This window comes from Pinus tabuliformis, chromosome 8 (assembly GCF_031772625.1).
Source record: "Pinus tabuliformis cultivar Carrire ecotype Pingquan chromosome 8, CPIR1, whole genome shotgun sequence".
Taxonomy (NCBI): domain Eukaryota; kingdom Viridiplantae; phylum Streptophyta; class Pinopsida; order Pinales; family Pinaceae; genus Pinus; species Pinus tabuliformis.
In genome coordinates this window covers 837,597,539-837,622,417 of record NC_142294.1, presented here as the reverse complement: position 1 = coordinate 837,622,417, position 24,879 = coordinate 837,597,539, and positions in this window count along the sequence as shown.

The following is a 24,879-nucleotide window of genomic DNA, read 5'->3' as shown; positions in this document are numbered from 1 at the left end:
CCTAGGTAGAATTCTACGGATGAGTGTGCGGACCCCTGCAGCTGTGTGCGCAGGACGGTTAGAGTCTGTAAAGAAGATCTAAAGCATAAATAAAGAGAATTATTCTAGAATTATCTGTGTATGATCTATTTTACTTCTGTTATAAATACATATGATTATGTTATGATGAATATTGGGTATGCAAAGGATGGTCGTAGACCTTCACGGAGATCTAGAGGACAACTAAGACGAGTATATCAATAAGCCCTAAAAGGCTTGTCAACCTGTGCGAAGGAATGTTCAAGGTATTAAAAGACATCACTGCCATATCTGGGTGCAAAAACTTGGTTCCTACATCCCCCTATACTGCTTCAGGTGAGACTTCAGTCTGCGCTCCGCGGATTGATGCTGAAAGGGCTAGTAGTGTAGGGATTTTCTTGGCTAATTAACGTTGAACCTGGGTCAGGGCCCATCAGGCCAACAGTTCCCAATCAACCCATCAACAGCATTGGATGCACCTGGTGTCTCTTTAAAAGTCTACAGGTGTGGGGCATCTAGAAGAACATGATAAAGGTATCCAAACTGTGTATATATAAGCTCTAACTGTTGAGATTTATTAATGGCCTCTTCCTCATTCTGTGGGGATGAATTCACCACATATTTTGAGATTTACAATGTGATATATCTCAAAAAAAAAAATCGAGGACTTTGTCTTCAAATTGTGCTTTACACAAGCTACAGTGTTTCTTCCACTCATGGATATCATTTGATATGTGTGTAGAACATGTTTATTTGAAGTGGGTGAGCAGTTTCAGGCCCCAGTCATGACGGAACAAGAGCCAGAAGAATGTTAGTAATGTTGTAGCTAGGGAACTAAAGCTTCCATGTGATGTAGAAGGTTGGTCAATATAACATTTCGTTGTTGGCCAAGTAAGGGTGTGTTGAAAAAGTCATAATCCAATAGTGTCATCTGTGATACTATTAGATGAACACCACAGGTGAAACGTCATGACATGGTTTCCTGGGTCTCCTCCTACTTCCCTTCGAATTTTGGAATGTTTGAAGGGAACTTGGTGGGAATGGATAGAAAATTATTGTCATGCGCAATCGAGTCATTGGTTAGCTTCCTTAAATCTGGAAGGTTTAAAGAAGCTAAAAATGGGACTTGCTAGTTATCCGCCATCACCAAACGATTTTAGACAACTATATAATAGGGGTTCTCTGATGAGGGTGGTTACCCTAGTGAGCGTCATGTGGACTCCCGGGAGGGGAGTTATGGGTGCTCCACAGGGGGTAGTGAATGGGGTACTTTGACGAGGAGGAGTTCCAATCAAAGTTGCACCGATAAAGGAAGATCCTATAATGGTAGTTGTATGGTGTCTTCTATGCCTAAATGGCGAGAGACCTGACACTCCTCCTGGTAATGGAGGGAGATTTTGAAAACATCTAGATCGACGGGGAGTTGTGGGGTCCCCTATGGTGTCGAGTAGAGTGTGTGCTACTTTTTGTGATTGAGGGAAGGAGATGATTCTCAAATCAAATATATCACATACATAAAAAATAAATAAATAAATAAAATTTAAATTAAAAATAAAATTTAAATTTAAAAAATAAAAAAAATAAAAATAAAAAATAAAATAATAATAATAAAAATAAAAATAAAAAATAAAATAAAATAAAAATAAAAAAATAAAAAATGATTACTTTCCCTTTAACTTTAGACTATGTGATCAATCAAACAAAAAAGTCGTTTTCATTTGTTTTTGTGTATGATAAAAGATCCTATAAAGACCTATTTGTCCTTGCAACTCTAAAATTAATTGGGCCTTGAGAAGATATCTTTTGATGGGTATTGGGGCAATATCGTGAAAGAACTAACGACACCTTCTAGCAGCTGAAGAATCAACCAAGGTAACGGATGAGGCTTTAGTGTTGCCCGCACCTCCACCTATAGGGATGGATGCCCTATATTTCCACTTATAAAGTACCTTCATCCCATGTGAGCATTCGAGTCTTTATCTTCTTGGTAGTTAGTTACCATAATCGAGCACTAGACGAGTCGGGTATCCCAAAATAGTACTACACACTAGACCTAAGTCGAACCCCCTCTAAATCGGGTCTCTGCCATGCTTGGGTATTATTTTCCATGTGATGATTGAAGGATAAGCTATGTGATTTGCAAAAACTAGAAAATCAAATTGAAAAATATGTATGGAATTTGACCACTTAATTTTCTCCCTAATTGAGTTATGTGAGAATTTACAAATAAAAATTGAGATAATATAATTACCCTACTGATAGTGATTATTAGAGAAATTAAGTAATCTAAAATTACTGAAAAGAAATTGCAAAGGTGAAGGAAATTCATTAAAGGTTGTCAATCACCTAAAAAAAGTAAAATTACAAGGAATTTTTAGCTTTCTGGAAACTGTGTGGGATTAGTTATGCACAAACACAGCCACACTAGCCGCACGTCTGTCTGAGAAAAAGTCGCGCAGTCAACAAGAAACTGTGAACTAGCAATCTTCTCGGCCAACAATAGGTCCAAAAGGTCCTACAAAAATTCTAGAGAAGTGTTGAACACCTTGTAAGTTTATTATGCAAAGAGAAGGTCATGCAAACACAATTGTTAGAGTAAAGAAAAGATAGCAATGGAGTCGTCAATCTTGTTGTAGTGCTTTTGTAGCAATGGTGTACCCAAAGACACCTTCTTAGCAGTAGGTTGTTTCGTGCAAAGAAAATAAGTAGTTTTTTTGTTTTCAGTGGACAAGCATGAAGAAACAAAGTATTTCAAATGGTGGAAACAATACATAAACAAATGTAAACTAAAAGAAAGAGATAAACACACAAATAATGCTTAATGAAGCAAACAACTCAACACAATTATGGAAAATGACTCCCTTTATTGATTGTTGGTGGTAGAAGATGAATACAAATAGTAGAATACTAAACACTTGAAGAGAATTATTTGAGCAATGGTGCTAAAACATCCTCAGCAAGGAGGTTCTTTTCTTCTCTCTGTTTGCAAGCTTCTCATGTCTATCCAAGAAGTATCAAGGTTCCCTCAATGGTGAAATGTTGTCCATATTAGAGTGATGGAGTGCTAAGGAGCAATTTTTCCAACACAATAGTGATCTACTTATTATGCTTCAACAATGAAATGAAGGTTTGCTTAGATAGAAATTTGGCCAGCATAACACTATTATCCTTTTTGGTTCTCCCATGGCATGTTTATATAGAATTTTTTGAATCCCTCTTCCCTTTCTTAGTTTATGAATGAAAATAACTTATTAGTAGGACAAGAGGATTCCTTTGAGAGTTGCATATCTTCAGGGTGACATGAATTCAGTTGTCCTTGACTGAAATTTTTTCAGGTAATCGTCTTCCAAGTGTGGGAAGTGGTCCTAAATTGTTGAGTCAGTCATTTCTTTGACCGTGTGGCTTTCAAAGAAAATATCACATGTCGTGCATCTATCAAAGGGAAAGTCACGTAGTCCTTAATTTTTAATTCAATATACATTAGACCTTAGGAGAAATTAAATTTTTTGATCTTCATAATGTCTTTAGCTAGAAAATCTTCACTTGTGCCTTCTACTGGCTGACTTTGGGGATCTTTTGAACTGTATAAATATGTGTACGATTTTATGGTGTTAACAATTGCTCATGGTAAAGTGACTCTTTGATTTAGGCGTTCATTTTTAAGATTTTTTTCAAACATAATATTTGATTTACAATGTCATGGTTGAAATTTTTTGAAATTTTAAGGTTTTTTGTACTTGTGATATTTGGTTTTAATTCGATAGTTGAAATGTCGAAATTTTAAGGTTTTTCAGAGTCTTTTTGTTTGATCTTTAACATAACGGTTAAAATTTGTTGAAATTTTATTGTTTTCTATGATCATACTTTTGGTTCGTAATGTCATGGACAAAAAATGTTGGAATTGTAACTCTAAAAAGGGTGACTCAACATCACCACTTTTGTATTTTGAAGTGTTTTTTCATGTGTTTTTTCACAAAAACAAGGGTTTGTTGAACTAGACTTCTCATTTGGAAGTTATAGTTCTGGTTAATTTGATAACATTGTTTTTAACTAAAAAAACATATGCTCTTGTAAATGCTATTGAAAAAAAAACTATCATTTCATTCTTGGTAAACAAACGGAGATAAAAGTTCCTTTGGTTCTTGTAAATGTTATTGAAAAAAATATATCATTTCATTCTTAGTAAACAAACTCAGATAAAAGTTCCTTTGGTTGTTGTTAAATTCTTGTTATCAAACCCATTTCATTCTTAGTAAACAAACTCAGATAAAAGTTCGTTTGGTTGTTGTTAAATTCTTGTTATCAAACCCATTTTTGTTAGGGAAACTTGTTCATTTGCTTGGCAGGATTCAAAAACATTATTTTACAATTACGAACTCTAATATAACACAGGGATGAAATTTGACTTTACACTGGGTTGACATGTTGAACCAAAGTGTAACTCTAAAAATAATGATGTTTCCTTATCTATTTTATTTTTAGTGAAACATAAAAACCTTATTTTGGGAGGTCATCCGTAGTATCGGAACATCAGTTATTTTCAACATGAAATTTGTCTTCCTCAAAAAGCTTCAAAATCTTTTTCATGGATTTGTTGGTGGATTGTTATTAAAATGCATTGATGAAACAACTAATATGATATTAAAGAAACTCTACGTATCAACAAATTCGAATATTGAGACTTAGTTATTATTATATTTTGGTTTTGAAAGACACACATAAGCTTGTGATGTGTCAAAAGGCAACATGTAAATTAAAAATTTATGCGATGCCTTTACAGCCAATTATACTTGATTTTCTTTTTTCTAAATGGCAGATAGATTTTACGGGTTCTATCACTCCACCTTCATCTATGTGACATGTATTTATATTAACCGCTACAGGCTACTTTACTAAGTGTGTAAAAATAATTGCTCTCAAACATGCCAAGGATAAATAGGTGATTATTTTTTGGAATCAAAACTTATTCTTTATATTTCGCTTACTCATCAAAATCATATCTAATAATGGACTAGATTTTGTGTCTAGTAATTTGACTTAATGTTATAGTAAATACGGAGTGAAAATTTTCACTTCGTCAACTTATCATCCTGTGGGAAATGGACAAGATAAGTATACAAATAGAATTCTAATAAAAATTTGAAAGAAAATTATTAATGATAATCCTGGATAGTAGTACACTTTTTTGACATTTGTATTATGGACAAATAAAATGAACACCAAGGCAAACACAGGGATTACTCTTTTCCAATTTCTTTATGGGAAAGAGGTTATTATATCAGTTGAGATTGAATCACTTCTATAAACTTGGAAATTTAAGCTGAAAAATTTAATTCAACAAATATATATCAGAGCTAATGTCTTTTTGGCTTTGGAAAAATAAATAAAATATTCTTTACAGATTTTTTTTTGTATATTTCAATTGTATTAACTCAAAAAATAAAACAATCTAGTACATAGGTCATCCATCCACTATCAACATACTTTATCGCAGATGGTCTCAATCTTTCCAATAGGAAATCAGATAATTTTGACCATCTTTCAATAGAATAATTAGTCCAAAATTATAAGAGTCTTAATCATTGTAACATTAGTAAAGAGTCTACTACATCATCACAATACAAAAAGTTGTTTGCAATCATCAGAAAAATAGGAATCATAAGAGGCTACAAGAGTTGGATCTTTCACACCAAAGCCAAGAGGGGTTGACGTAAACGAGGATACAAGGAATTTGATGCTTGATTTAAGCCAGAAGAGCATCCATTTTCTCCATAAAGGACTGTTTGTTTTACTACTGGCGTGTAACCACCTCCCACCTTAACCTCGTTGAAAAGCGATCACTTGTTAATCCAAATCCTCTTGTATGGTTGGAGAGATGGGATAAATAATAATAATAATAAAATTGAATTCAAAACTTGAAACAACTTGTCTCAACATGAAGATTTGAGTGGTACAAGTTTCATCCTAATCCGACCCCTGGATCAAGAGGTATAGCCTTGCAAAGTTTTCAACTCCCTCATCCTCCTTCTGCCATTTGGCCACCACGTGCAGCACAGCCCCTTTTCGCCAGTTGGCATGATCATATAAGTTGTCAACATGTTTGTGGAATGGGTCTTTCCATGCTCGCAATATGAAATAGTCCAATGCATATATATATATATATATATATATATATATATATATATATATATATATATATATATATATATATATATACTCATTTTCCCAACTCAACGACCAACAATTGCCACCAACTTTCCCATCTCCCAGGTTATGTTACCTGACTACTCCTCCTTTGCGGTCTTGCTAATGCTCCGGGGTTTGATTACTGGGTTGAACCATACCAATGGGAGAAGGGGCAAGACCATGTGTATTCCACTGTGTCTCGTCCCTACATCACACTGCGCACCTTGAACATGCCTTGATTTTAAACCATTGGGGCTTGTGTGTACAACGGGATCGCCCTACGCCAATAACAACTCATCGGCCTTATGTACATGCCACCAACTCTGCCATATTCTTTTGTGTTGATTCCTTCCTGCTTTAATTTCTCATCTCTCCCCTTCAATGTGCTAAGGCATACCTCCGGGTGATAGGGTCTGAGACTGGAATTTATTCGTTGACTATTATACTTGTTTCCATATATGCCGGCTCACCTTGAGTTTTTTCCAAGGTGTGGTAGACCTTCCACTTAGGTATGATCCCTTTCCAGTGGCCAATACAAGGACCCCATCTCACCCTAACCTTCTCCACTCCATTGACTTGGCCACGTTAGCCCATGCCAAGTCATCCCTTACATCCCTTGTACTCAACCCTTATAACTTTTGGGTTTCTACCTCCAGGACACATCATCCCTCCATTAGTCATATTGTGATAAGGCATGATCAGAGCATTTGATCTATCGCTTCCACGATGAGGCTTTGTCTGGCCATTCGGATAAGGTTGAAGTAATTCAAGGCAATAAGATTAAGCCTTACTCTTGTGTTTGCAGAAAAGCCACTCATTAATAAGCTTCATCCATGGTTTATTTAGGGTGGTTCTGTTAAAACATGGCCATGGGATGTATGCTTGTTCTCGAGTCTGGTAGCTTCCATAAGGGATTTCTCTCTTCCTATGCTATACATTATTCACAAGGAAGCTCTAACACGGCCTGGTTGCAGTGGTTCTATAAGCATCTGGACTTAAGCCAGAGTTCAACTGTTGTGAAAAATACTTGGGGGGGGATCAGTATTTTAAAACTCACTTAAACTTTTCTTTTCTTTTCTTATTCATATTTTTGTACAAAACTATATGGAAGTAAAATTGTGTATGTATGTGATTTTTATGCATACAACTAGCGTATATCTAGTTGACTTACTTTTTAGTTAATTCAACATTTGTTTAACTTGAACCAGTGTATCATTACTTCAGTAGGCATTAATTAAACAATAACCATGTGCAGTAAGAACAGAATAAATCATCACACATAAGCAACACATCAACACACATGAACACTAGGATTTTTAGGTCGAAACTCAATGTGGGAGAAAACCACCACTTCTTTCATCTCTTTCTTTATCTTTTATCATAAAGGAAACATCTTATAATCTTGTACTAGTGCAAACTCATACCAGCACATAGGAACCCACCTGCAGAAAGCTACAACCTTCTCTCATTCTCCAGCACCCACTAGAAGGGAGCTTCAACACCCTGATCAGATTTACCAGCTACCACTAGAAGGAAGCTTCGACTTCCTCACTGGAGGCTCCAACCCTCAACACCTCCATGGACCACATTTCATAATATTTCATATTGGATCCACCTAAACCAAAACATCAAATTTCTAGGCCATGTTTCATCATATTTTTAGACTAGACCCACTACCATCATTTAAACCCAATATTGAAACCAATCATCATATCAAATCACTTAATCATTGTACCAATTGAGACCCAAATCAATCTCAAACAACCAAAGAAGTTAGATCACTATAAATCCATTTACCAGAATACCAATCCATATATTGTTCATCACAGAAGCCATATTCTGTCACTACAAACCCTGATCAACCATATATCAAAATATATATGCTACTGTTCTTAAGCATATCTGTGTATATACGTTCTTTCTATGAAGCATACATATGTATAGATATCAAAACACTGAACCTTGAAACTGAATAACTGTTATACTGAAATGCTCACAGAATCACTTACAAAACTAATCACAGATATATGAACCTCATACAGATAGCAACATCATTACTATTCAACAAATAATTCAACCTCAACCATCACTATTAAACCCAATCATCATGAAAGACTTCATTGACAAAAAACAGCAAACACAACAAGGTTGATCAAACTGATCAGATATCATTTTTAGCAAAACATTGTCATATGTACGTGACCCTTACAAAATACTTCCACGTATCTACACACCTTTCATATTTGATACTCACGTACAGATCCGTACATATTGCAGAATCGATACGCTACTACTTAGAATCTGATCCACGCGCTTTTTTTGAAATAAACCTACGTAGAGATCTGTAATTATTGGCTCATTCCTTCGCTTCACAATAGAATTTCAGTCAAACCCATATCTCAGCATATACTATAAAATAAATACATCATAACATCATCACCACAGATCTATCAATCCATAAATAGATTATTCAATATGCAATCATTTCATATCTATAAGATTTGATCCATCATCACATTCTTGGGCACACACTTATTTCAGATTAAACAATTTATCCATAACCCAAATCATGCACACCAACCACTTTGATCTCCATCTCCTTATATAGCTTAAGCCTTAACCAATACCTTAGGTCAAACCCTTAGTTATTCCATGTTGAAGAAAGTATAACTAGGTTTGATCTTCATAAATGTAATTTTGATATTTGCATATATAAAAGAAAAGAAATATATTTTTTTATTTATATCAATGAGTTTCTTGCTCATTGAATAGGTCTAGCACATGTTAAATTGTTATAGGGGAGTCAAAGAGTCAAAAGAAATGATGAAGACCCTTAAGGGCATGTTACACGATGTATATACTTGTATTAAAGTCAAAAGAATACCTCTAAGGAAAGTCACAAGTCTCCTCCATGCAACGACATCATCAAAGAAGAAAATCCAAAGTATAAAAGTAAAGTCAGCCTAAATTCTTCTATTCGGCCTCAAGTCAGCCTAAGGGAGGGACATACCTCTATATATAGAGGTTTTCCACTCCTCCAATGACAAGCATGAAGCATCTCTTAAATCAACGAGAAAGGAATTCGAGAAAAGGGTGAAGAAAGACGAGGAAAGGGAGCCTCTAATGCAGCAAATAAGGAGGAAACAAAACCGAGCCTTGGAAGTCTATTATGAGATCAAATTATAGTCACACATGCAAGAAAGAGAGGATCTCTCTGTTTTCATAGCAATCCTCTGCCACTGTCACATATCTCTCATTGTTTGGGCTAGAAACATAGGCCTATAAAGCCTCCTTCTCAAGCAAAGAAGGAAGAGGTCACTTTCATAAGGTATCCCCTCACACGTGTGAAGAAATAGGGTTGCACTGCTGTCACAACAAGTCTGCAACTATATCTTAAGAAGGTGCTTGGTTGGAAAGAAAATAAGTTACCTTTCATATGTGAAGTAGCCTACTAAGAATCAAAGAAGAATATCTCTTCTAAAGCAATTATAACCAAGACTACTATCAGCTGTCAGAAGAAGCACGAAGTGCCAAAGAAAGAAGAACGAAGTGCAAGAAGAAGGAGGACAAAGTGTCGGAAAAAGAATGACAAAGACTTGACTTGTGCTTGGAGGATATGCTTGTCAAGGGTATAGGGTTTGGAATTTATCAATAAACTCTTCAATAAGAAAAATTTACAAAAGGGTTTTCCTCTCTAAGAGAGAGAGGTTTTGCCCTGGCAGAGAGTCAATATCTTGTGTTCTTGTTTCTTGTGTTTTGGTAGCAGTTTGATGAAGTAAAAACACATACACTAATAATAAGAAGAATATCAATTTAATAAGAAGAATTGAGAAAAGTGCTTCACAAATTGTTATCAAGTCTAGAAGAATCCTATTATCACTAATTGCCCTAGATTCTTCAACATTGTATCAGAGCTAAGGTGACACATCAAGGAAAGAGCATCTCAAGAACACTCATAAGGTGACACATCAAGGAAGGACATCTCAAGAACATCTACAAGGTTGAAGCATTAAGCCAAGAAGTCTCAAATACATCAAGGACAAGAAGGCCTGGAATCTACTATCCATCAAGGAAGACTACAAAGAAAGAAGAGAAGCCTTTCATATAAAGGAACCTATAAGAATATCCAATCAAATAAGTACCTACATCAAGCTACACCATATTCAAGGGAAACATCACTACAAGTCAAGTCCTTCTCTCCAAGCAAATCTCATCATCAAACAAGTCTAGTTGAAGGAAGCAATTTAACGATCACCAAGATCCAAGAAGGAAAGTCATCTAGTCTTCAAGAAGAAAGCAAGACTACTGCATCACAAAATCTATCAAGTAATTATATATGTGTCCCCTCCTGAACATACCTCAATGTATTTTTTCAAGGAAAGCAACAAATTGGTTGGGACCACTAACTTCCTTGCATGGAAGAAGAGGATTGATTTACTTCTCAAGGAAAATAAACTTCTAGACCTCATCAAAGGGAATATAGCTATCCCTACTAAGGAACAAACTCAAACCTTAGCAAAGTACAATAAGGATTGTACAAGAGCTCAAAGGATTCTAATATAATCTATCAAGGACTCTCTAATTCCTTATGTCTCCAAATTTGAAACATCAAAATAAAGCTATGATAAACTAATAGAGCTATTCTCGGTAAGCACAGTTGGAGAAGTGATATCTCTACATAATGATGTGTACAAGATGAAGATATCAAAGGAATGAATAGCTCCCTACTTCATTAATATCTTTGAGATGAAAGATCAACTTCGAGAACTAGGAGAAGTCGTGTCTGACAAAGAAATGACAACTGTAATACTCAATTATCTACCTAAGGATTGGGGCAACTTCACATCAAGCATATATGCCAAAAGGAATCCACCCCACTAAGTGAACTTTGGTCTCTATGAAAAATTGAGGAAAGTAGACTCAAAGCCAAGGATGATGTGGGATCAAAAGAGAAAGAATTTGCTACCATGGCCAAGAGAAAAGGAAAATTTGGCAAATTTGGTCCACAAAGAACAAGTAATAGAGATATGTCCAAAGTCCAATGCTTTGGTTTTCAATAATATGGACACTACAAAAGGGACTATCCCAAGCTTAAGAAGGAAAACAACAATGGAAAAAGAGAAGAAGCTCACATAACTCAAGAAGTGAAAGAATAAGACAAGAAGCAGAAGAAGGAAGATCATCCAGATCTCTACTATGACTAAGTTAACTTCTTTACATAAGTCTTCTTTCAATGTTTTGAGTATCATAGGAGCATATATAAATAGGATAGAATTCATCCTTTAAAGATATCCTCTAGAATATAGGAGCATGATTTAGATATAGCTCAAGATATTCCTATAGAAATAATATACCTATTAAAGGACCTCTTCCATAATGAAAGAAAATTGATATGATTAAATCTTAGAAAGCCTCCATCATCAAAAAGGAAGAAGCATTTGCAGGATGAAGGCCTTCAAGATCCTCTAATAGAATTTTCAAAACAAGGTTCATAAATAAGAGAAGATATCTCAATAGGATTACCATTCATGGGATTCAAAGAAAGGATGATATGTAGGCAAGAAAAGATGAAGCAATAGAATTGAGGCAATCTCAATCAAGAAAGACCAACAAAAGAAGTTGAGATGATCAAAAGAAGAATCAAGATGAGGTATGTATGCATAAATATTTATACATGTCATCATATGCATTATTGAATCATGGGAATATTTATAAATATGATCAAGTATAAAATAATATCTTTCACCAATGACATGCTCGAAAGAATGGATTACAAACCAATGAAGGTGAACATGAATAAGTACCCTCATAAGGAGTATGAGATGGTTGACTAAACAATCTATGAAGAAGCAGATGAAGAAAGAGATCAAAGATGTAAGAACACCATGGTCACAAAGAATCATTATCTGACAAGATCCATCAAAGAAGGCATGAGAACTTTGACAAAGAAAAAGATCAAAGGACCCTTGACACCCATGAAGGCCTTGGAGATATTAAGATGAATATAATTGATTCAAATCTACAAAAGATGTCATGATGGAAGGCCATCCAACAAAGCACTATTTGATGGAGTAATATCATGATGAAGTCAAGAAGGGCTACTAAATTGAAGTATTGGAAAAGATAGGCATAATGAAGCATCCATATGATACACATTATGAAATATAGTCAAATGACAAAGGAGTAGCCAGATGACGAAAGATCCTGACATATATCAAGAAGGCCACTTTCCACAAAGGAATAAATGACATAACAAACTAGAAATGAAAGTTATCGATGGTCGATGCCCTACAAAGAAGAAGCTCAAAAAACCTTCATGACATCAAAGGAATAAGGAGATCCAATAGCTGAAGGACCCATGGAGAAGAAGTTGATGATGAGAAGAAGTTGATGATGAATGGATAAGTCCCTAGCTAAGAGGGAGTTCCAACAAGTTCCTAATTACAATGGAGCTTGAGCAAGTTCCTTGTCAGAGGAAACTTGGGCATACCTTCCCCAATTAAGAGGAATATATAGACACAACATTCTTGTCTTCACTTTGGAAGCAATAATGGAGGATTGGGTAATCATCCAGAATCATACACTCTTTGAGGATGTGTAGGTCATCCAAGATAAGAGTAGGCAAGAGGACCGATATTCTTTGAGGGCTGGGAACCCAAGACAAGAATACTCCTAAGAGGTCATACTCAGTGAACACCCATACCTTCAAAGACAATGATAAAGGTGACTATAACCATTGGTCTCGCCAACATTGTGCTCTGATCTTATGAGAGGTATATTTGTTAGTCAAGGCCTTGCTATAAAACAATGTTGGTTACTATGATGCTATAACAGATGGATTGGCAATTTGGTTTCTCTTATGTGAATTTTTCAAGATTGAAAAAATAGACAAACACCATGTAATGATTTATGAATACCTCCCTAGTTAAGAGGGAGTGTTGAAGAAAGTATAATTAGGTTCGGTCTTCATAAATGAAACTTCGATATTTTTATTTATATAAGAAAAGAAATATTATTTTTGTTATTTCTATCAATTAGTTTCTTGCTCATTTAATAGGTCTAGCACATGTTAAAGTGTTATAGGGAAGTCAAAGAGTCAAAATAAATTATGAAGACCCTTAAGGGTATGTTACACCATGTATATACTTCTATTAGATTCAAAATAATACCTCCAAGCAAAGTCACAAGTCTCCTACATGCAACGACATCATCAAAGAAGCAAATTTGAAGTATAAAAGTCAAGTCAGCCTAAAGTCTTCTAGTCAGTTTCAAGTCAACCTAAAGGAGGGACATACTTCTATATATATAGAGGTTATCCACTCCTCCAATGACAAGCATGAAGCATCTCTGAAATATGCAAGAAAGGAAGTCGAGAAAAGGGTGTAGAAATATGAGGAAAGGGAGCCTCTAGTGCGACAAAGAAGGAGGAAACAAAATTGAGCCTTGGAAGTTTGTTCTAAGGTTAAATTACAGTCACACGTGCGAGAAAGAGAGGGTCTATCTGATGTCATAGCAACACTCTACCACAGTCACATATCTCTCATTGTTTGGGCTAGAAACATAGGCCTATAAGGCCGCCTACTCGAGTGAATAAGAAGCTCACTCAAGAGAAGAAGGAAGAGGTCACTTTCATAAGGTATCCCCTCACACCTGCAAAGAAATAGGGTTGCAATGTTGTCACAAAAAGTAAGAAAATATACCTTAAGAAGGTGCTCAGTTGGAAATAAAATAAGTTACCCTTCATATGTGAAGGATCCTACTAAGAATCAAAGAAGAATGTCTCTTTTGGAGAAAGTATAACCAAGACTACTATCAACTGTCGGAAGGCGAAAAAAGTGCCTGAGAAAGAAGAACGAAGTGTCAGAAGGAGGGCGAAGTGCCGGAAAAACAAGGACAAATACTAGACTTGTGTTTGGAGGATATTATTATCAAGGGTCTAGTTTTTGGCATTGATCAATAGAAGCTTCAATAAGAGAAATTTATGAAAGGCTTTTCCTCTCTAAGAGAGAGAGGTTTTTCACTAGCAGAGAGCCAATATCTTTTTTTCTTGTTTCTTGTGGTTTGGTAGCAGTTTGATGAGTAAACACACTGTTGATGCCTTGAAAATCGTTGCAGCAACAATGGGGGATAACCACCCGGTCCGGACCTTAAAGCAGCTCATTTTCCGTTTGGTGTGGTGGCTCCGACTGGTTTAACTAGGTCCAGTTACCTTCTCCCTATTGCTATCGGTTTATGATGTATCTTTAACTACCAATAGACAGGGATATCAGATCAATTCTTCTTGTTAATCAGGCAAAAGAATGATCCTTAGGCTGATTTGGGTTTAGCCAAGCCACAACTAAAATTTTGCCTCTTTGAGGAGAGGACTTAAAAGAATGTAGAATTTACTCTAAATGCAAGCTTATTCTATGATGCAAGCAAAAGAAACTAATCTAAATCCTATCTTAATTAGGCAGATATAGATCTAACCTAACTAAGAGCAAGATAATTAAAGTATTGGGATTTACATATGTCTCATTTATAATGAATATCAAGTTAATGAAGTAGTTCAATTAACTAATATTATGGTTACCAAAACACATCCTATTGAGACCTATCAACTGAAATAATAAACCAACAACATTCCCGGAAATAGTTCACAAAAATGATATTAATTATCAAATCAGTAAATCCAATAATTGAATAATGACATGTGGAAATAGTTCACAACACATTACCATTCAATAAATCAGTTTTATAAGACAGATTTCTGAGTAAATAGTTACTCAGAAATCAGATTTTAATTCATAAGAACAGAGATACATAATAACAAGATTGAGACAAATTACCCATTTTGACAATAGTACACAAACATGAATAAAATGACACATTCATGTTACCATAAAAATAAAACTGATATTTGAAATAGTAGTATTAGAAATACCAATTTATTGCATCCATTTCTCTGTCCTTGGTCTCCAACAGCCCTTTACATTGCTTGAACTTCTGCCTTCAAAACTAGAGCTGCAGTAGTGCAAACTCTGCCCCTCATACATAATTCAAGATACAAAGGAAAAATCCTCAATAATCCCCAGATCTAAGATTTTCTCTCCTCTCTCCTACAACTCTAAATTCCTATTACAATAGTGCTCTTAGAAGTCTAGAATTGCAGAGGAGAGCAGCCCCCTATTCCCTTTTGCAATCTATTACTTATACTATTTGTGAAGAAATTCTTGAGAGAAGAGTTTGTTGAAGAGAAATCTGCTAAATCCAATTTTACTTGCTCAAAATTTTGATCTTCAATTGCTGGAGCATTCTCATTGATCGAGATCTTGTTCTCCATATTTCTTCCATTGTTTTCCTGCAAAAAGAAATCAAAATAAATTAAAATGCAACAATAAAATCAACATGGCATTGCTGGCATTTAAATCAAATCCAATCAAATTCTATTTAAATAACTAATTGAAAATAAAATATAAACTTTCTCTTGATGCCTGGGATGATTTAATTGGCCAAGGATATTATTGACGAATGGATATGCAATTAGAAGAGGCTTGGGCAAATGAAAATGCAGAAAATAACTCAGAAAATTTATTTTGTTTTAGAAATTCGGAGCTTGATCTTCTGCTTGATTTTCGACCAAATAAATGACCAAATCTGTTAATGAAACCTCCTCATAAATGTTCTCCTTGATTTTATCTTTCCAATGAGTCGTCCTGGGCCTCATTTGGCCAAATATAACTTAATTTATAAGCCTCCAAAGTTGATGGATCAAATTTGTCATGAATCTGGAAATTCTGTTGCTGGGCTAAAAATATTGCAATTAAAAACTAATGCTAAATTAGTCTCTAATTAATTCTAAATTAACTGTTAATTATAAACTAAACTAATTATTAATCTAATTAATTGATATCTAATTAGCTACTTATAAACAAATTTAATATAATTAAAAAACTAATTAATATTAATCTAAATGATATTTAAATTTTAATTTAATCAAATTAATTAAATGTTATAAATTAATTAATCTGATTAATTTAAAATTCATTAATTAAATATTATATATTAATTAATTTAAAATATTAAATAATTACTTTAATATATTATATTATAACTAAACTAATATATTATTTTACTTACTCATTCCTAACTAACTTACCTTTCAACGAATGAATGAGTGTTAGCATAAAAACAAAGCTTATATGGTTAGTATTTTCTAATATATGTTCATGACTTTTTATTTATGAGTAAGTCGGAACATAAAACAAATATTAAGTTAATGTCCCTTTGCCCTTACGCTTATCAGCAAATCAGATCGGGAGGAGATGGATATCGGGGTTTGTTAAAATTGTTTCATACGAGAGCCCCGACGCGATATAAATGTTCATTTCCTTTTGCTTTTCAGCGATCGGAGGTATGGAGGTATCGGGGTATGGCCATCGGGCTTTTAAAATAATACAATGTGTATCGGGGCTTTTTAAAATGTGTTCCGAATAAAATTTCCGACCCGATCTATATTTTTTTATATATTAAATTTTAGTTTAATTAAATTAATTATATTTTAAATAATAATTAATTTAATTAATCTAAGATTTAATATTAAAAATCAATTTTGATTTTGATTTTATTTTATGAGGGTTATTTTATAAACTACAGCCACTCTTAATAAAAGAAAAAATAAATAAATAAACTACTGCCACTTTGAAAATTTTGGGTTTTCGAGATTAGGATTTGATTTCGAAATTGGAGTGAATTATTAAAATCTCGATAATTAACGATTTGGCTGCATAACTAAAAATGGAAAAATGTTAGTAAGAACTCGCTATGGGTAAATATTTAAAATGAATGCGTTATTGAACTAATTTATTTACAAAATGCAATATTGTACATTTTATGTATTTTTAACCCAGGCTAGATAAATAATGAGACTTCAAAAGAGTGCCATTTTCAAACCAGTTGACCAAATGAGGCGAAACAAGCGTCAATGGGAAGCTTATAAAAAATCGATTCTAACAAAGCAATCAAAACAATAATCCAAAAAATGTAAAATTAACGAAAGCGTAGGGCAATCAACTAAATAAAAATCCAAATAATGGGGGGGTTGTGTTTTTACCACAACAATGGCGACACACGGGAGAAGAACCAGTTATCTCTCTTTGATATGAATGAGATTTTCCTAAAATTAAAGTAAAAATAATTAAAGAAGAGAAAATTATTTTTTTGGAATACTTGACTAGGTTCATTAATCTGAATAAAAACAAGAATCATCTAATTGTAATTTTTCTTAAAACTTCTCATAAATTAAAATATTTCAAAACTCTATATCAGTCCTTAATTAGTTGTAGAGATAAAGCAGGGGTCACTTTACAGCTTAGCTTTCAAAATATACTCGTTTGTCACAGGTAGAGCCACTGCTGCCAGCAAACATCTATAGTCTCGACAGGGTTACCTTTTAATCATCAATGATTCAAAATCCCATCTCTTTGAGAATTATTGACCTAGAGATAAATCCATTTATATATGTTTCTTTTTTTTATTTTTATTTTATTTTTTAAGTAAATCTTAAAAGCCATTGTCCTAGTATGGTAGCCAGATAGTTGACAATGCCATTCACTGGTTAAAATTGGACTGAACAAGCTGGCTCGTGATGAGACCCATTGTCTTATAATTGTTTGCAATCATAAGCCATTACTCTGGTTTGTTTAGCAGTGTTGGTAATGTCAGCCTATTTTTCCTCTATGGTCATGGTAAGCAGGCTCACGATGAGACCTCTTATCTTTTAAGTTTAAATATATTTCTAGATTATACTCTAGAAAAATAAGACTCTTTGGGACAGGGAGAATCATTGACTCCTTAAGAGTTAAGAATGACAATTTCAGAGTTAAAGGTGCTTTGCTGTAAAGTGTCTTTACTTGGTTAAAAATAACTTTTCTTGACTGATAATAGAACTTTGAAAAATCTTAATAAAATATTGAAATCTCAAAATAATTACAATTTCGATGAAAAAGAATCTCTCCAGATTTTATGATACTTTGCCAACTTCTCTTGATTGGTAATCTCTTCCTTAAATATGTCTACTTTTATAATAAGAAAATTAAACATTACTAAGAGATTTAAGAAAAAGCTAATAGGTGACTATTAACTATCATTCTCTATGTATGCTGACCATTGTTAGGTAACAAGTAGGCCTTCCATATAAATCATGGCAAAGTCACCAAAATCAACACTGAAAACCAAAAGAAAAGAATTCTTAAAAATGAAAAAAGAAATCAACAAACAAAAATAAAGATGAAGAAATTTGAAAAAAGAAGGAAAATCCAAGTTTCAAAAGATAAACTCCAACAAGAATGTTTATACCAATCTCCTCAACAAATATGAAGTAAAAGAAAATACGCATGTAATCATTCCTTCTTATGTCGAGATTTAGGAAAGTCATACCTTGCAGGGTTGTAAGTGTTTTAGGCCTTTTGGATAGCAGTGACAATAAAATTCAACCACAATGAAAACTTTCTGTCTGAAATTAATCTTCTTGTTTCAAAGCATCATCTTGATCATTTTCTAATAAAAGTAATGCTTAAAGAAACAAACTAAAGGTTCAGAAACTTCCTGGTGTAGCTGTTTCGATGAAGATTATCGCTGCTTATTGAAATAAAGCCAGGAGAAGAGTATGGACTTTGAAAATATGATTTGGCAGAGGATTGGAAGCTTTTATGAAGCGCTGCAAAACAGATTCATATATCAAAAAAACAAAACTGAAACTAAAGTAACGAACTGGAAATTAATAAAAGTGGGCACAGGAATCTTACCATTGGATCATTGCTTTTGATATTACCTGAAAGGTATCAGTTTCTCCAAGCTAGCTGACTTCTTATTTTAATTAACATTAAAAACATGAAGAAGTCACACTAACCAAAATCCTATGACCCAAAATCATTATTTATTTTATTTAAACTAAAGCAAGCAGTAAAATGTAAAAATAGAATGCTTAGTGCTCAAAGGAGTTGAAATTAAAACAAATGCATCAAAAATGAGAATGAGAATTTGCAGTAATCACTGTTTCTCAAAATATTATAGGTTTCATATAAATTCCATGATTTTATAAATTGTCCAGAATCAAGACCAAATCCAAGATAATAGAATTTAAATATGAAGATAGAGAGGTCTTGAATTCCATTTTTAATTATGGAATTATATATTTAAAACTGAAATGTATGAGAAATCAAAATGGTTTACATATGCTGCAAATTAGTCATTAACTGCTTTCTTGCCATAGTGGTTACCCAAGCTCGCTTTTAAAATAACACATCGCTGTATCGGATGATTCGCATCACATGTCTCTTCACCATGCTTGAATTTTAATTTTCAAGACTTTATTTTTGTTGCTATGCCATATATCAATTAAATATTAATGGCTCAAAGGCATGCATTGCAAGCTATTGCATTAGTGGTTGAAATAGCAAATTGCAGATATGAGATCATGCGAAGAAGATATGTGCGATGAGATGTAGTGATCACACTATTGAAGAGCTGTTATATTGCGAATCGGAGACAGTCATGCTGCAATTCTTATATCGCACATTGCATCCCGCAGAATCAGAGATTTGATGTAAGCATAAATAAAAATGCGACAAAGCGATTGCGATATCGACGATTGGCAAACTTTTGGTACCCGATGTAACACGATATGATTCTTGCGATGCCGATATGCGATGAATAGTGGACCCGATAGATTTATGATGGTATTTTAATAACATATCGGATCCAAGACATCGGCCCTTTAAAATTATGCTCCTACCATTATTGCGATTAAACGGACGCGATATTTTTTAAACTTGATTTGAATTTCATATCGGGTCCGGAATTATGTGTTCATCGCAATATCGGTAAAGTCGATTATCGGAGATCGGCGATTCACGATAATGGAAGTATACGTCAACTGCAAAGCTCCGATATGCGAAATGCGATATGGCATATGAGTAAGATAATACATCGGAGGTATTTTATGAACAATTTGTTATCAAAAGAAATGCTAAGAACTACTTCCGATGAAATCTTATGATGCGAATGGTCTTATGATATTCTTGGAAATTTCAATTGGGTTTTCTAAGTGAATAAAAGCAAAGTTAAAGAATGTTCAAATTCTAATGAATCAAAAGTAAAATTTCCCTGAACCTGTTGCAAATTTGAAATGCGTTTACTACTTCAAGTTTTTGAAAACAAATGAAAACCTGTAAATAAAATAGAACACGAATCAAAAATAAACTAAGGAAAAGAGAAACTAAAAAGAGATGAGGACGAACTTGTAAATGCGTACCTGGAAGGAAATTGTCTGTAAATTTTATCTTATGAATCTTCAAATTCTTCCTTTGATTAAAATCATCTCATTATTTATTCTAAATCTAAGTGTGCAATCAGCCTGAATGAAATCAATTATTCATGTTCATAAAACAGAAAATTTACCAGAAATAAATATAAAAATAAACTTCCCTTTCGAATTGAAACAACAATTTATTACCTCTGCTTATTCTGAATAACTTGAGAAGAATCCGTATTGTTATAGCGACTGTTCAATAATGTCTTTAGTGAATGAATATGATGCGTATTGCAGCATCAAATAATAAACTAAAGATTAGAATGAGATTAAGCCACTAATTGTGGAAAAATATCAAAACAGATTTGAATGTGTGCACTTAGCAAAATGGACATCTTTAAGGTCAACTATTAGCAAATTCCGAGGAAGATAATATGAACTTCATATGATTACCGTGAAAGGTCGGACTAACTAATAATGATAGAATTAGAATTAAGCTTATCATAAACAGTCATATATTTCATGGGATAATGGGGTCATGAAGCTTTTTTATTCTCAAATCCTTACCATATAAATTTCAAAAGAAAATCTTAGAAGGAAATCTCGAAATAAAGAAAAGTTGTTTTGAGGCGATCGATGCCAAGTGTAATCTTAATTGAATTTAATCAAGACATTATTCAAAATAGGCAGAGTAGAGGTATTGCTGTAAGAAAAGCAAGAATTAAAATTTTCTGATAGGGAAAAATGTTTCCACTGAACATGTATGAGAAGGCTGATTGCTTTGTTTTATTTTTTAATCTACAAAACTGCTAAAAACAATTAACTATACAAAACAAACTAACTAAATTAATTCTACTCATATTCTAACCATATACATGAAAATGGCTAGGTATAGTCATATTTCCAGTGTAGCCATTTTCTCATTTTAATTGCTGCATGTATGTACAGTTCAAATGTTAGTAATAAAAATACAAATCTAACTAAACTGAGGAAAATAAATCTGAAATCAGAATGTACAGTTATTGTTAGCAACTTAATTAAAATCTCTTTCTCTTGAAATTTCCTTTCTAATTGAATACCAATTGGATCATAGAAATCTGGATGGATTTCTATTAAAAATTGGAAAATGTTCAAAGGAAGAGATAACAGGCCAGATTGTGAAGATGAGCTTTTAAATTCAAAGGCCTGGAAAGAATTGTTAGTATTATGTACAAATGTTAAATTATTAACAATCTCCTTTGAGAGAAAAATTTCCAAATATTTCTCAAATGAATTAATGAAAAATGGATGGAAATCTATTAAATACAATTGAAAATTATTAATTGAGTTAAAATGTTGGCCAGATTGTAAAAATATATCCTCTAGTTGAGATTGTCTTCGAGGAAATAGAAGCTTTTGATAAGAAATGAACATCAATTGATATTGACGTGTTAACAGCTCTTGATGTTCATGGTTATAATATGAAACTTCAATTTCCCAATAAGGCAATTCATCAATTGAGTGTTTGATAGTAAGGTGTTCAATATGCCAGTGAAAAGTGTGAAAATTTTGCAAAATAAAATCCGAAAATAAATCTAAATTTAAACAAAATAACTGTGAAAGAAAAACTAAAATGAAATCGCTATTTGTACAACTAATGTTACAGCACAATTGGGATTGTTTTGAAATAATTTCTCTTTCACAAGGATTGGCTAGAATTATGAAATTTGGGTAATTTTGAATTCCCACTTGTGAAATAGAAAACGAATTATGATTATGAATAGGAATGGGAGTTTGATCCTGATATGAATCATAAATTGGAATGTTTACTTGAATGGTGAAATCATGAAGATAATTTGCTGCTCTAAAATGAGGATTAGTTGGGATAATTCCTAAATTGAAGCGTTCCTCATTCTCAGATGTTATTTGAATTTTCTCATGAGGATTCTCTTGAGAGGAATAGAAATCAACATCCTCAATGTCAGAGTAATTATCATAAATGACTTCACAATATTCTCTACAATTCCCTTCTATCTGATCCAATATATCCAAACAAGGAGGAACAAGAATTTCATATTCATTAATGGCAAAAGAATGATCAATCATTGTTTCTCTATCTTGATAAAAATTTATTGGCAATTCATTTAAATCATCCTCTTTAATTTCTGAAATATCATTAATACTAAGAGGGGAAAAATTACCATCATTAAAAATATCAAGATAAAGGGAAAAATGTGAATCTGAAACAATGTATTTAAAAGTGTCTCTATTTGAGAACTCTTGTGCATCATTCTCATTGTATATTTCAGATTGCAGATCATCCATTTGCGTGCTCATGCTTTCTTGAAGAACGCTGCTTTTTTGCTCATCATGGAACAATTCAGAAATTTGTATAGCAGTTTGCATTTTATTATTTACTTTGATTGCTGCTTGTACTTGTTGATTTGCGATCTGATTTTCTGAATTGACAGCAGAGTAATTTTCAGATTCCAAGGTAGCTCTTTCTCCAAAATTGTCGTTGTCTTCTTGCATTTGATTAGAAATATTTTCCAAACTTTGTGAAACCACTTCATCACAATTTATTTGCACATCCAAATTGGGATTCTCATTTATATTGTAATGAGATGGAACAAAGCTTGAATTAATTTCATATAGATTGGGAATGGATGGAAGAGAACAAATATATTCAAACCAATCTAATGATTCTTCTTCCGTAGGTTTATCTTCGTCTTTAAATCTTAAGCAATTCAAGTGAAATCGAATATTAAAATCATTAACATACTCATTTTCAAACCTTCGTAGATATTCAATTTCCTCACATACCTGTTCATAATCATAGCAGTCAAATTTACATATGAAAATTGTAACAAATTGATCCCAGCTGTGGATTGAAGCAGCTGGAAGAGTTCTACACCAGCTTCTGGCTTTTGCCGCAAATGTGAGAGTAAAAATTCTGCATAAGATGTCTTCATCAATTCCTTGAAAATCATACTTTGAAACATTTTGAATAAATTGAAGGACATGATTAAAAGCAGAAGAATTTCTCTTACCATTGAACTTTACCTGAGACAAGAGTCTTACCACTTCGGGTGGAGTATTGGAAGATGCACGTCCATGGATACAACTCCAAATTGGAAGCTTAAGAGGAGCCATCATGATTTAAACAAAATGTTAAAATTGAAAAGACTCCAATAGACAAAAAGTCTCAGACCCTCCTTCTAGCGCCAAAAATGTTGATGCCTTGAAAATCGTTGCAGCAACAATGGGGGATAACCACCCGGTCCAGACCTTAAAGCAGCTCCTTTTCCGTTTGGTGTGGTGGCTCCGACTGGTTTAACTAGGTCCAGTTACCTTCTCCCTATTGCTATTGGTTTATGATGTATCTTTAACTACCAATAGACAGGGATATCAGATCAATTCTTCTTGCTGATCAAGCAAAAGAATGATCCTTAAGCTGATTTAGGTTTAGCCAAGCCACAACTAAAATTTTGCCTCTTTGAGGAGAGGACTTAAAAGAATGTAGAATTTACTCTAAATGCAAGCTTATTCTATGATGCAAGCAAAAGAAACTAATCTAAATCCTATCTTAATTAGGCAGATATAGATCTAACCTAACTAAGAGCAAGATAATTAGAGTATTGGGATTTACATATGTCTCGTTTATAATGAATATCAAGTTAATGAAGTAGTTCAATTAACTGATATTATGGTTACCAAAACACATCCTATTGAGACCTATCAACTGAAATAATAAACCAACAACATTCCCGGAAGTAGTTCACAAAAATGATATTAATTATCAAATCAGTAAATCCAATAATTGAATAATGACATGTGGAAATAGTTCACAACACATTACCATTCAATAAATCAGTTTTATAAGAAAGATTTCTGAGTAAATAGTTATTCAGAAATCAGATTTTAATTCATAAGAACAAAGATACATGATAACAAGATTGAGACAAATTACCCATTTTGACAATAGTGCACAAACATGAATAAAATGACACATTCATGTTACCATAAAAATAAAATTGATATTTGAAATAGTAGTATTAGAAATACCAATTTATTGCATCCATTTCTTTGTCCTTGGTCTCCAACAACCCTTTACATTGCTTGAACTTTTGCCTTCAAAACTAGAGCTGCAGTAGTGCAAACTCTGCCCCTCATACATAATTCAAAATACAAAGGAAAAATCCTCAATAATCCCCAGATCTGAGATTTTCTCTCCTCTCTCCTACAACTCTAAATTCTTATTACAATAGTGCTCTTAAAAGTCTAGAATTGCAGAGGAGAGCAGCCCCCTATTCCCTTTTGCAATCTATTACTTATACTATTTGTAAAGAAATTCTTGAGAGAAGAGTTTGTTGAAGAGAAATCTGCTAAATCCAATTTTACTTGCT